We start from the raw sequence: 15544 nt of genomic DNA on the forward strand, positions 1-15544 counted from the left end.
ATACTGCATAAAGTGCGCATGTTATTCGGCAGAAGTAAGAAGTTACACGACGTTCTCTTTCCCTGAAGAAGGAGCAGAGCTCAGAAAGCTTATGATTTCATTCAAGTTGGAGTATTACCCGCTTTGTGTGACTTCTGACTTGATCCATCCCAGTTGATAAATGGCATCTCCACATCATGTCTTTTTTTTTTTAACGAAACGGCATCAAAACCTGAGTTTTTCTGCATTTCCTGATTGTTTCCTTTTTCTAAGAATATCTTGGGAGTATCAAAGCATTTTTGTTTGATTCTTTGCAATGTCGTCCCAGATATATTATCATAAAGAGATGAACACGCCTATACCTGGCCCACATATAGCCGTCAGAGTAGTTTGAGAAATTTCGATTCCAATCTCACAATAACTTGTCAATTACGCAAAGTGCAGTAAAGGTCAACTCATTCCCTTCCAATACAATTCACCTGAAAAGCTCAACTTCGTGCAGCCGATCCCGCTGTCACACTCAATGAACATGACACTGAGACAAATTATTGTCAGATTCAGCCCAATGATTCGAAGATTCTGCTGGCATTGTCCCAGTTACAAAGCAGCAGTACAATGATCATCCAAAACTCTCCATCATCTAAACTCCCACTAATAATCCGTTCACCCAACATTCGAGGAAACACTGGCCCGTGTGGCACAGATGCGACTGTAATGCTTCTATTTCAGTATATTTCACCATATCCTTCTGTGACATTGTCCCATAATCTCTCCCTCCCTGTCCATATACGATAGCCCTCATATTATTTGATATTTAAACTGATTCCCCCGACACCTGTCGCAGACAATGATTTCCAAACCAAAGGTCCGACTGTGATGGCACAATGAAGAGATTGAACTGTAAGTAGATGGGAATTGCGCATCCCATCATTTCCAGCATTGGCTACAAGTTGCACTCTGCTGGGCATTGATCTCATTCAGTTTTGTTGGACAATCCACTAGTGTGGTCTTCCAAACGTTCCATCCCAGAAAGATTGCCCGTTCGTATTGTGTATTAAAGTAGGCTGGTATGCACCGTGTTCCAAGCTTAACAGATATCTCGTTTGGGTTTATGGTGTCCATTTTGGTTTTACGAGGTGGATTGAGAATGTGATGTAGTTTACCATTTCAGCTGAAATTGCGATGCCTTTAACTTTATGTTCTCATTATTGTGTTTGAAGCTTCCAAACTCTCATTCCATTAATATTGCGGTTTGAACATGAATATCCGCTGTCCTGGAAGCAGCCACAGCCTCTTCCTTCAGAAGAAGTTATCCATTCCTTTTGATCTCCGCATAGAAAGTAAGTATGGCGTCTAAGATAAAGGCCACTCCCTTGATACAGGATGCAAAACACCCTACCCGTCGCCAACCAAACATATTAAAATATCAAGTGTATACTGAGAGAAATGGGGCAAGTGAGGACGTCAGAAAGGAGACAATCAGGAAGATGGAGCAACACGTCCGATGTCTGAACATGTCAGCTTAAACCCACCAGTGCGCACTTTACCTTTCAGTCCTGTAATATGTCCTCATTCAAGTAATATACAGCCTTTAATTCCTCTTGGAAAGTCCACAGAATAAACGTTAACCACGTTATATTCCAACTGCAAAACTGTTGTCCAATGCATGTCAACTTACAGATTGCCTACCTCCATTTGATAACCTCGCTTCCTGCCGACCTTAGTGTCATTGAAAAACGTAGTGTGCATTTGTCCTGTTTAGCGAAAGGTGATATTAGTTTTAAATAATTGAGGACCCAGCACTCGTCACTGTGACACTGTGATCGTTAATACCTGTCGAACTGGTAAAGCCTAATTTATCCCTAATTTATCCCCCTGCAGGCTCAGTTTAATATAGTCATCTCCGTGTTCCTGTTTGTCAAATTTGAAAGACTTAATGATTCGTTTGAAATCCAGCGTCATCGACATGAGAAAACTATCTCTCTGAAATGTTGCCACTCCTGGCAGTTTGTCATCCTCACCCATCACGTTGCAGCCTTAATGGTTCAAAATGATGAGACAGTCTGGAAAGATTGATGAAGCGTGGAGAAAGACCCAGACTGGGGAATAGCGATGGAGATTGGGAAGTAGGTGGAGGGGGAGAGTGAGAGAAAAGAGAGACAGGGGAAGATAGAATTCTGACTGTAGGATACCAAAGAGCGACCAATCCTGCTTCTTGCCAAATTCAAAATACTTCCCTGCATCTCTCTTCTCTACGCTGTCTCTCTCGCTCTCCTCCTCTTAGTTTCTGTATAGCTCAGTTTTAATCTTTGAATAAGTAATGTTTATCTCGTATTTCTAAAAAACTGATGATTGACAGTATTACGTTGTGTAAACTGAGACTTTATTTCTCAGCAGTCTCTGAGTCACCAATGTTGCAAGCCATTGATGCACTTCACGTAATCAGCGGACGTCCTTTCCTACCCCAGAATATTTTAGATAACCAGTTTTGTAGCACAAAAATCACTCCCTTCACCCCAGGTTTTCGTCTAAGGATGGCACGTTCTGGAATGAATTGACTGGAGCAGGGCAATAATGGTATATTGGAGACCGCCATTCTTCCTCCTTCTACACCTGCACATCCTGTCTCTGTTTCCCAGTCCAGCTGCACACACATGCATACTCTCTCTTTGCCTACATCTTTGTATTTAACCGTTTGCATCAATATATAACTTTGTGCTGCAAAATGCTTCTATTTACCACTTCACAAATAACTCTTGGTCGCAGTGCTGTGCGTGGGGGTGTTTCTATTTGTTAGCAAAATAACCAAAAGGATTCAGGAGATGTGTCAGGAGAGGAGATAGAGGGAGAAACACAGAAAGATCCCATCCCAGTTACTGCGCGTTAATTATATCTCCAACCTGAGTCTTTCTGAAGCAGCTATCACATTTTTATTATCCTGGCCTAAACACATCGCACATTACTCTTACGTCAGTCTGGATCTGTGGAAAGAGTTTATTAATATAGTTTCCAATGTCTTCTTCCGGGACACTTGTTTTCAGATACTGATTGGGAGTGAGATTAACATGCGTGTGTGTAATCTCAAGACCGTGCTTAATTACAACTCAGGCTTCCTCCTGTTTAAAATGAAAGAGTTCCCAACTGACAGGACACAATTAACAGCTAAAAATCTCCAAAGTCCACCAGAGGATATAAAATCTTGTTGTAATTTTCACAAACACAACTGACGTGTTCCCCATGGTGTGCAGCCTGTCAAACTGACCTCAAGCCAAGGTCTGCCCCTCTCTGAAGGAAATATCTGTTCAAGAGATATTTTGTGTCTCGCCTTAGATTCAAAACGGGAAGGACTGCGCTGAGAGTGGGGATAGAGCGAGAGTAAGAGAATTAATTGAACATGGAAGGAGGGACATCTTCAAAGAAACTACACAGCAAGAAACAAAGGCTTCGGGTCTCTCCATCATAGAAATTGCCCCTTAGCAATGACTAGTTCTGATCGAATTTGGGAAAGCTTTGGGAAATTTCAATCCCGGACACATCAGATATCCCTACAACAATGAGTTTACGGATCCTTCAGTCACATTGCAGCAGGTTATCGAGGCACGATCAAACTGCAAGTGCCAGGAAAAAAAATCAGCTCAAGATGTGTGATGAGATGCCTGTAAAATACTAAATATTTGATATATCCCAGGCACTAACACGACAGATATTTGAGAGTCAGATTTGTGTCTCCCACCCTCCCTCTCTCGGTCTTTTCTCATGCCATTTTTCTTGTTTCAAGTTTGTCTCTCACTCGAAATGTCACTTCAAAATTTGTATAATAATTCTCTGGTATTAGAACAAGGGCAGCTAGTGGCCAGTCAGCGACGTCCGACTTCCACAAATGAGGAAAACAAATAAATAAATAACTAGTCGTATTTACTGGCTGGTACTTTTATCAGAGTTGCCGAAAGAAGTTTTTGCGTTTGTAACCCCAAATGGCGATAAAAAAAATTACGTGATTCCCTTTGGAACAAAGAACGCACCTGCCACATTCCAAACACTCGTGAGCAGAATTTTGGTTAGATTAACAAACTGTGCACCATTTGGACCATGTAGTCATCTTTAGTAATTCCTGGAAATATCACATGGTATAGTTAGCAGAACTCTTTCAATGACCACTAGAAGCTAAACTAATAATAAACTTAAATAAAACGGAATTTTCGAAAACAGAGATGACGTTCTTGGGACACAATATCGGTCATGGAAGGTTGACCACATGAACAAAAGGTGACGGCTATCGATGAATTTCCACGACCAAACTCGAAGAAAGACGTGCTTCGATTCCTGCACTCACAGATGCTATTAGAAGTTTGTTACAAACTTCAGCAGTGTACTAGCCCCGTTAATAGATTTTTTGAAGAAGAACACAAAGTTTCGCTGGAAAGAAACATGCCTGCAAGCATTCGAAAAAATTGAAATTGATCTTAAGCACCAAACCAGTTCCAGCGACACCAAACTTGAATTTTTTATCTTTAAAAGTCGCCATCGATGCTGGTGATATTGTAGTTGGAGCTGTCCTTCTACAGGATGATGAGGAAGGGACCGAACTGCCAATCATTTACTTTTCGAAAAAGTTCGACATCCACCAGGGGAAATAGTCCACAATCGAAAAGGAACAATTGAGTTTGGTACTAGCCTTACAGGATTTTAATGTGAATGTCATGAACAATGTGTTTTAGACTGTTATGTACTCTGATCAGAATTCGCTTACATTCGTGAAACGTTTTAAAGTTAAGAATGGAAAACTTTTCTTTGGAGTCTTATGGTCCAAACTTTTAATTCAAAAATGTTGCTGCATGTCAGAAGAATGTAATCACAGATGTGTTATCGTGGATTTAACTGATTTTAGATGATATTTGTTTTCTTTTTATATATATATAAGTATATGGGAAGAGGGTAAGATGATCTTATGCTAAGTTATATGTATGTTAGGGTCGTGTTTTTTTTAAAGTAGCGTCAAAAATTAAACTATTTCTCATTACAATGGTTCATTTGTTTTCTTAAGGAGGACGGATTGTGAAGATATGGTTGTACCCTTTGAGAAAGTGAAGCATTTGGCAATTACTCCGGGTGCTGTAGAATGTACAATGTAACATTTGATTCAGGACAAACAGTGGTTGCTGAATTACTATGTGACAAGAACAGAATCTCGAATTTGGCCGATTAGTTCAAATTAATCCCCAAAATATATCAAACTCCAATCCAATTTGAATTGAGAACTTTGACAATCTTATAAAACAATGACACGATCAGATGCTTTGCAGGTATAGGAACGAGAAAAGTTGAACAGTTGAGAGGAGAACAACCAATCCCAGCAGTTAAACAACGGGCTAAAACTGGTTCTCTTAAAAGTAAGTTTTCGGTCATTAAGTTGTGATGCAGATATTCCTAAGAAAAATAAAATAAGAGACAGGAAGATCCGAATAGATGAACGAAAGTTGCCTGGTTTTCAAATAAGAAATGTGGTTTTGTCAATCTTAATGGGGTGTTTTATCGGACTAGTATCATAGAGGGACGGTAACAGATGGTTAGAGTCAGGAGGGAGGAGCAGTTGCAAGCTAATTATTCTGTTATACTTTTCGAAATACAGTTGTCCATTTTTAATTAAATAATCCCTGATAACTCATTTTTTTTAAAGATTGCTGTACAGGATAAATCGTTTCTGTGTTGCTGGTTTTAAATTAAGCAGGATGGTTTGTGCCTTGTCATGCTTGACTAAAATTCACCAAGTCATCGATGTGCACCGCTTCGTTGTGTAATCTGGCAATTAACTTATTGGTTAGTCTCTAAAATGTGGGTGGTGCATTTTTCATACCAAATGGCATGACTTTAAACTGATACAGTCCAGTCGGCATAATTGAATATTGATGTATAATTTCAGTTGCATCACACTGCAAATTTTTGCTATAAATTCTTTGTTACGATCGAGCCCTCCACAATCACGTGAAGAAGGAGCGTTGCTCCGTAAGCTAGTGTGCTTCCAATTAAACCTATTGGACTGTAACCTGGTGTTATGTGATTTTTAACTTTGTATCATTCCATGCTGTCATACTTTTCAGTGCTGTCCAGCCAAATCCCCCGCGACATTTAATCATTACTAACAAATTGGCACCACATCTGTGGTCTCTGAATTCTGGCTTATCAATTTTGTATTCATCAGTTTTAGCAGTCTTCTCACTTCATGCCCAAAACGTAATTCAAAGCGTGTGAGTTTGGTCGATTGATTTGATTAATCTCTGGTAGCAAGAAATACAAACAGAATTCCATTATGCTGATCATCTAGATAGTCATGACTATTAGCCCTCAGCTTAGTCTTTAATGTGTGACGACACCTTTCTCGTGCTCCCAGCGTTTCTGGATGGTAAGCAGCAGTAGATTTGAATTGTTTTATTCCACAGCTGTACATACCTTCCTTGAATAGTTTGGATGTGGAAGTTGACACTTGATCTGACTGTATCTCTAATGGCAGTCGTATCTCGTGCAAAATTTGAGAAATTCCTCCACAACCCTTTTAGTTGCGATGTTGCATAATGGAAAATCATCTGGAAGTCCAGTGGACGTATCCATTATTATTAACAAGTACTTATTCCCACTTCTGGTTTGAGATCGGAGTCCTCTGCAATCATTTAAGATTCATGCAAATGGTGCCTCAAATGCTGGAAGATGTTTTAAAGGTAAGGGTTTTATTACTGCACGTGGTTTTCCAATTACCTGACATGTATGACACATATGTCAAAAGTCAACTACATCCTTGTGGAGTCCAAGCCGGTAAAAAAAACTCTTGTAGTTTAGCTTGAGTTTGTCTCACTACTAAACGACCCCAGAGGTAGCTCATGTACCACTTGCAATACCTCATTTCTATGTCCCACTGGCTATACGACTTGATGAAATTCTATCCATTTCCCATCCACCTGAATATATTGATTGTCTACATTCCTCATTAATGCATCATTTTTAAGGTAATGCAATTCAGGAATGCATTCTGTTTTTTTTTTGTCTGTGTTTGCCTTTCGATACAATTGCTTAATGTTTTCTTCTTTCTGTGACAACTTAGATAATTTACCTGAGTTAAGTATGCCGTTTGACCCCGACCTGCTTGTGGTTTGTCTGAACAGTCTTATCAAACAGAGTGTCTGCTAATTCCATTTCAACTTTGTTTTATGTCGTGACTTTCTGATGTCGTAACCACAAAGACAGGAAAAGTGTGTAGTGGTTCTGTTCGCCGAGCTGGAAGTTTTAGTTGCAAACGTTTCGTCCCCTGGCTAGGAGACATCATCAGTGCTGTGGAGCCTCCTGCGAAGCGCTCCTTTGATGTTTCTTCCGGTATTTATAGTGGTCTGTCCTTGCCGCTTCCGGGTGTCAGTTTCAGCTGTCCGCTGTAGTGGTTGGTATATTGGGTCCAGGTCGATGTGTTTGTTGATGGAGTTTGTGGATGAATGCCATGCTTCTAGGAATTCCCTGGCTGTTCTCTGTCTGGCTTGCCCTATGATAGTAGTGTTTTCCCAGTCGAATTCATGTTGCTTGTTGTCTGAGTGTGTGGCTACTAGGGATAGCTGGTCGTGTCGTTCGTGGCTAGTTGGTGTTCATGTATGCGGATTGTTAGCTGTCTTCCTGTTATAGTGTTTTGTGCAGTCCTTGCATGGTATTTTATAAACTACATTAGTTTTGCTCATGTTGGGTATTGCCTCCTTTGTTCTAGTAAGTTGTTGTCTGAGTGTGGCTGTTGGTTTGTGTGCCGTTATGAGTCCTAAGGGTCGCAGTAGTCTGGCTGTCAGTTCTGAAACGCTCCTGATGTCTGGTAGTGTGGCTAGTCCTTTTGGTTGTGGCATGTCCTCGTTCCGTGGTCTATGTCTTAGGCATCTGTTGATAAAGTTGCGTGGGTATCTGTTTTTGGCGAATACCTTGTATAGGTGTTCCTCTTCCTCTTTTTGCAGTTCTGGTGTACTGCAGTGTGTTGTAGCTCTTTTGAATAGTGTCCTGATGCAGCTTCGTTTGTGTGTGTTGGGGTGGTTACTTTCAGAGTTTAGGACTTGGTCTTCGCACAAACTTTGAAGACAGGAAAAGTGCTAGGATCTGTGTCTGACAGTAGTTCTGTTTCCACTGGCTTTTTCAACGACAGTCGGTAACACTCCGACCAGTGAATCAGCTAAATCATTACCGAGGGCAAATTGTATTCGTGGAACTGATCATTTGTCCAGTACTCCCAGGATGACTCCTTCACTCTTCCCTGGACGATCTAACCTCATTTTACATAACTGAGAATTTCTTGTACCGCGGAGAATTCCAATTGCTTGCACATTTTCTGGCAATATTCCTTCAGAAGTACGTTTGTTCTCATCTTTCCGCATTACAGATTGAGATGGTGCTGTGTCGCTTAATATTATAACCACTTGACCTGGTGCTCATGGCCTTTGCAAGTACATTTTATGAACACAGGTACATCTTTGTGAAAAATGAAAGGGTTCAGAAATGATTTACAAGGAGTTTGCCAGTATTTTGTTTTAACTATTGGGCAGGTTGTATAGGCTGGTGTGTTTTCCCTGGAGTATCTGAGGCTGAGAGTTGACCTTACAAAGTATTATAAACTGATGAGGGGCATTTTTACGGTGAATAGACAATGTCTTTTTCCCTGGCGTGGGGGAGTCCCGAACTAGAGGGTGTATGTTTATGGTAAAAGCGGAAATATATAAAAGAGACTGAAGGGAGAGAGTCGTACGTGCGTGGAATTATCTGCCAGATGTGCACAGTAGTACTATTACTACATTCAAATGGCATGTGGAAGTGTATATGTTTACGAACAGTTTGGAGGGGTATGCACCGGGTGATAGCAGATATGACGTGATTTGTGTTTGCACATCTGGTCGGCATGGACGTGTTGGTCCGAAGGGTCTGTTTTCGTGCTGTAAATCTATTACTCTAAGATGATCTGGCACTTCCTCCTTAACGAACTTATGATCAACATATACATTCTATTGCAGCGTTTTGGCGTCCACTGTAATTTCTGTCACCATTCCAACAAAATTCCCTGGCTTAACCTTTTTTTTATATATTTGGCTTCCCAGTGCTTCTACTAATTCACCAACATTGATTCCATGGGGACTATTTTGTTGCAGTGTGAACACAGGAGCGTTTTACTTTATCTGACCCCTTCAAGAGGGTCATTTATAGACTATGTTAGGTTATTATTATGATTTTTACCGAGTTCTACATTTTCTTTCCACGCGAGGTTTTCCCTTTCCACCAATTAATATCCTTAAATGATTGAAACTGACTTTGGAAGCCAAAGTTCGAATTATCGACCAACTCACAAACAGCACCAATTTCACCGGAAAGTATTTGCTTTAACTCAATACTTTTTACATAAACTCTCAGTGCTTCAGAAAGTGAAATGTTGAATTTCTGTCGAAGTTCCAATTTTTGAATTTCAAATTCCCTCTTTCTTACTTTCCTCTCTCTTTCTCTCTTATATTTCTCTTTTTCCTCTGTCTTTGACATTCCTGTGCTTTTAATAGTAACTCCTACATTTTGCTTCTAATTCAATGGTTTAATTTTTAATTGCATATTAGCCAGTTCCAAAAAGTCTGATGATGTTTCTGGCAAAATTAAATGCTAAGCTATTGCAGTAAATATCTCTCATTTTCTCAATAAAGGAGGCTGCTCCAGCTCCAGCTTCACCTCCAACTCAAGGTTGTCTGGTACATGCAGCAGCTTGGAATTAATCACCTTTTGTGACTGACAGAGGTATTGTTATCCTAAGCACTTTAAACCAACCGATTTCAATACTCAGAATCAAAGAATGGCAAATCACAGCCAGTCAGGCAACATTTGAGGAGCAGGAGAATCGAAGTTTCAGGCATAACCCATTCCTCACAAGTCCTGATGAAATCTTTATGCCTGAAAAGTGGATTCTGGTGCTCTTTGGATGCTGTTTGACATCCTGTGCATTTACAGCATCACACTTATCGGCTCTGAGCATCTGCAGTCATCACTTTCTCCTACCCGGCACAAATAACACTAACAGTTACCATTCACTGCCTTCGAATCCAACAACCGGAATCCAAGTTTGGAACATTTAAATAAATCCCCCACATAGCCTCCATTATGTTATGGAGCAGGCCATTTCGGGAAATCAGCCAGGATCCTAACTTAACTCTTTGCTTTTAGAGATGCTGCTGGTTAAACCGCTTAGTTTTTTTTTAAAAAAACAGAATTTAGAGTTTTCCAATGATTTGTAGCTCAGGTTCAGGATCTGGATTTAAGGCGGAACTTTGTTTTTCAGACGTTTTGTTACTATACTGGGTATCATCATTGATGAGACTCCAGTGAAGCACTGGTGTTAGTGAGCCGCTTGTTATTTATAAATTTAGGTTTCCTTGGGTTGGCGACGTCATTTCCTCTGGTGCTGTTATTTTGTGTGTTGATGTCACTTCCAGTTCGTTTCTCTCAGAGGGTTGTCAATCGGGTCCAGGTTAATACGCTTATGGATAGATTCCCGGATTCAACAAGGAAACTTCACGTCAATAGACCTTACTCACTTCTGCAATGAACCATGAATGGGCAGACACATTACAACGAGCCATATTCATGAGACAGTGACAAACACAGAACGAAACTCTATCAACAAACACATTCCCCTCCTCTCTGGGTTTCAACTTCACCCCGTATCCCAAACCATACATCATTCTCTCTCTCCTCTCCAGGTCCTAATTTCTCTCTCTCTCATTATTTCATCCTCTCCCCGCATCTGTCACCCCCCCCCCCTCCCACTCTACGCCTATCCAAGATCTCAATATCCAGTCAAATTGAGTATGCATGGAAAGAAGGCATATGTTTGAAATACTTCAACAAATCGCTTTCACTAATGGATGAGCAAACATCTCCCGAGAGACTTTTACGTATGTTCCTCAGTGTCAAATCAACTGTAAGTGATGAGGTCGGAGGGAGGGAATAAACATAATGAGCTCATTCACTAATCAAGCTTCATTCAGTAAACTGAGGCAACTGTGGCATGTCTGGTTTCATCATCTTCAGTATTCGTTGCAGGGACTTTAAAGTGGTCGACAATTTGGAGCAGAAACATTCATGTGAACGCTCCGAAATTGCCAAGATTCAGGAAAGGTTTCATCAGACTTCATTCAATCTGTTTCATTTAATCTGTGATTGCTTTACCCATCCGTTCTCAGTGTCAATCAAATCACTGTCTGGAAACCTCTTCTGGCTCCAAGGCCTCTCTGGAATGAATTCGTGGCACTAAACTGTTGTTCATAGATTCATTTCCATTTCCACTCATTCTCCGATATGACCATCATTGGAATTTGAATTAGACAGTGTCAAAAGGTCAGGTCAGCCCTTCTAGGCCCGTCTGAATTGCCCAGTGGAAAGTACCCAGAGTTTACAGTTGGTCTCACAGATGTAGCGAAGGTCACATTCCCTTGACTTAATTCCAAGAATGAATTACATTTGTTTAACAATCTTGTCTGCAATTCTGACATTTGCATGGTATGTGTTTTTTTTTAAAAATTGTGTCCATTCTTATACCTGCTCTATGTTAAAAAGTAAATATAACATTTTCAGATGTATAATGCTTTCTTATCATTTGAATAAATCTCGAACTCATTAAGCTTGCTTGCATAGACCAGCAGTTCTGGCAGCATAGTGAAGAGATATTAAAATTAAAGTTTTAGGGCAAGGAGCATTCCTGAGAACTTCCAGACTTATTCAGCTTTCTTGCATTGCTTGTTTGTTTTGGTTTCATTGAATTTGTAGAAAAAACTTGTGCTCAGTTAGTTAAGAACTTGGTGTTAATTTGCGAAATAAACTTATGTTAATTTATACAAAGAGCTAGTGTCTATTTTTGGAATAAACTTGTGTTCATTTATGTAAAAAATAACCTTCAGTTGATTCGTATTGTAAACATGTGGGTGGTCTTTCTGGGTATGAAACTGCAGCGTTGGGACCGTCTGTCTTCCAAGTCTGGGTCCAGTGTGGATGGGGCAGGGACAGGAACAGACATGAGCTACAGATTGGTTTGCTGCTTTCTCCCACACTCAGTCTCATCCCACAAACGTGATTGCTGTTCTGTTTCATACCTGTGGGAAGTGTGTTCCAATAGAGGGTGTCAGGACCAGAGTGTATGAACTGGGATGTCGGAGGAGATGGGGTTTGAGTGGCAGACTCTGTAAGCCACAAATCATTTCGCAGGTGGACTGACAGAGGTGAGTATCTGTGTGTCTCTGACGACTAGTGGATAAAGAATTGATCAGCATGTAGTGTCGTCGAGACACTGCCGGAAATGAAAGGACGGATCTTTTAAAGTGGTTCCTTGAGCATGCTGTCAATACCAACAAACATTAAGACTTTCACTGGAGGGTGGTGAAAAGGACAATGCCTTTAAGATACTTAGTGTCCACCTGAAATGGACACAGAGACAGACGGGGAATAAAGTGTCCACTGCCGTCCATTGGAAAGCCACTAACGTTCACTGTTAAATTCCCTGCAGCTCCATATTCCCCATGTCCTGCAAGGACTCCATCACATCCTCCCAGTCCTTCCAACAAGAAAGCATTTGTTGAATGATGCCTCATTCCATTAGCATTGCTGCTGATATGGCTTGCTTATTCCATGAGCGTGGCTTCCAACCCACTGTGATTGAATAAACTGCATCCGACCTATCACCCGTACTTAACCCATTGTCCCTTCCCGTCACTCAGCGTGATCAAGTTCCCCTTGCCCTCATGTTCCATCCCACAGGCTTCTGCATTCAAAAGATCATCCCCAATCATTTCAGAAAACTCCAGCAGAGTGCCAGCACCAAGCATCTCTTTCCCTCACTTACTCACACCTCTATGACTTTTGACCCCAGCTAAGCCCTTCCTTATCTGTTTAACCTTCTCCAGCCCAGACACCCGTCCCCCACCTCTTTGATTGCTCAATCACGAGGAATACCTTTCCATATCTCTGTAACCTTCGACGGCTCCTAGACCCCTATCACCTGTATGACATCAGCTACACCACTCTGTAACCCTCTCTAGCCCCAACATCTCTCTACCACCAACACTATGATCTCTACATATCTCTGCAATCTTCACCAGCCCCACAAACCCGCACCCTAGTTCCATGGCCTCTGACACCAGTTTAATTCATCAATATCTCTGCAGCCCGCTCAAGACCATACAGCCTGTCCCCTCCCACTTCTATGACCTCTAACACCAGCTACAACTGTTCATATCTCTGTAACCATCGACAGATACTCTTGCCCTCCCTCTCACCTCTATGATGTCTGACACCAGCTGACCCTTCAATATCTCTTCAACCTTCCTCCATCCCCTCCACCCCACCACTCCCTTTCTATGATCTCTAACACAAACTATACCGCTCCATATCTCTGTATCCTTCTCCAGCTCCTACACCCCTACCACCTCACTTCTATGACGTCTTATACCGTCTACAACCCCCCATAGCACTGAAATACTCTCCAGCTCCTACACCCAACTCAACCAACCAATATGACATCTCACAACAGCTGAACATCATCTTATCTCTATAGCCGTCTCCTGCTTTCTCCACTACCCTCCTAACACCTTGATCTCTGACACCAGATTGACCCCATCGATACCTCTGTACCTTCTCCAGCCCCGACACTACTCCCCTCCCACCTTATGACCTCTGACATCAGCTACACATCTCCATATCTGTATAACCTCCATCAGCTTCTCCCACGCTCGCTTCTCACTTCCATGTCCTCTGACACCAGCTACACCCCTCCATATCTCCGCAGTCTTTTCCAATATGCCGTGCCTTTCCTCCCACCTCTATGATCTCTAACACCAGCTGTACTTCTCCATATCTCTGAAACCTTCTCCAGCTCCTACAACCCTACCCCCTCACCTCCATAACCTCTGACACCAGCTACAGCTCCTCATATCAAATCTAACCCTCTCATGCCCGTACACACCTATTATCCTAACCATGTGGCCTCTGACTCTAGTACATCCTTCTATATCTCTGTAACAGTGTCCATCCGTTCTACCACTCTCCTTCCAAAATCACGACCTCGGACACCATCTGCACACCACCCATATCTCTGTAAAATTCGCCATCCCCGACACTACTCCCCTCCTACTTCCTGACCTTTGACACCAGGTACACTTCTCCATATATTTGTTACCTTTTCTAGCCCTTAAATCCCTCCTCTCCTATCCCCATGACCCCTGACCCCAGCTAAAGCCATCCATACCCAGGTAATCCTCTCCAGACCACACACCCCTCAGCACCCACAAATATGATGTGGAACACCAACTGCACCTCTTCATGTCTCTGTAACATTCTCCAACCCTACACGCCTCCCTTCCACCCTCCATGACCTCTGGCACCAGCTACATTCCTCCATACCTCTGCAACTATCTCCAGTCCCTACACCTCTGCCCTCCCACGTCTATGATATCCAACACCAATTACACTACTCCATTTCTGTGTAATCTTCTCCAGACCCTACACCCCTCCGCTGCTATCTCCGTGACCTCTGACAACAGCTACACCCTTCCATACCTCTGTACCCCTGTCCAGCCCCGATACCTCTGACCTCCCACGTCTATGATCTCTAACACCAGCTACACTCCTGTATATGTCTGCAACTTTCTCCAGCTCTTTCATTACTCCACTACTACCCCATGACCTTTGACACCAGCTACACCCCTCCATATCTCAGTAACCATTTCCAGCCACGACACACCTCCGAATCTCTGCAATCCGCCAATTACTGCAGCTCTCTACGTCTGTACAATCCTCCACCATCTGCATGCTTCCTTATATTTGTAACAATCTCCAGCCTAACATGCATCTTTGTCTCTGCCATCTCCTTCAGCACTTGCTTGCCTCCGTTTTTTCTGTAATGTTCTCCAATGCCGATAACTTGCCCTCTCACTCTAAACTCCACCAGCCCGTACACGTTTCCCTTTCTTGAACATCACTATCCCTCACATACATTCCTATCTCTGTAAAATCTTCAAATCTTCATTTATCTGTGACTTTATCTCCATCAAAGGGGCTGATGTTGAGAGGGTTGAGAACAACAAGTTCCTCAGATCGGCGATAACCGACAACCTGTCCTGGACGGCTCATGTATTTGCAATGATTAAGAAGGCACAACAACACCACTTCTTCCTCAGGCAGTTTAGGAAGTTCGCCATGTCCACAAGAATCTCAAAATCTTTTACGGATTCACCATGGAAAGCATAGTATCATGGCGCATAACGGCTTCGGCTGGCAAGTGTTCAGCTGAGGACTGTCAGAAATATAGGAGGTTATGTGTAGAGCCGAGATGCTCACGAAAGCCAAGGTTTCATCCATGGACTCCATTTACACAGCTCATTACCACTTGAAAGACTGCCGACAAAATCATGCCCTCTCCGACCTCGGTAATATTTTCCTACATTTTCCGCCAATCAGAAGATACAGAAGCCTGATCAGGCACCATCAGTTTCAAGAGCGGCTTCTTCCCTCCCGTTATTAGAATGTTGGATGGACT

The sequence above is a fragment of the Hemiscyllium ocellatum genome, chromosome 20 (assembly GCF_020745735.1).
Source record: "Hemiscyllium ocellatum isolate sHemOce1 chromosome 20, sHemOce1.pat.X.cur, whole genome shotgun sequence".
Lineage (NCBI taxonomy): Eukaryota > Metazoa > Chordata > Chondrichthyes > Orectolobiformes > Hemiscylliidae > Hemiscyllium > Hemiscyllium ocellatum.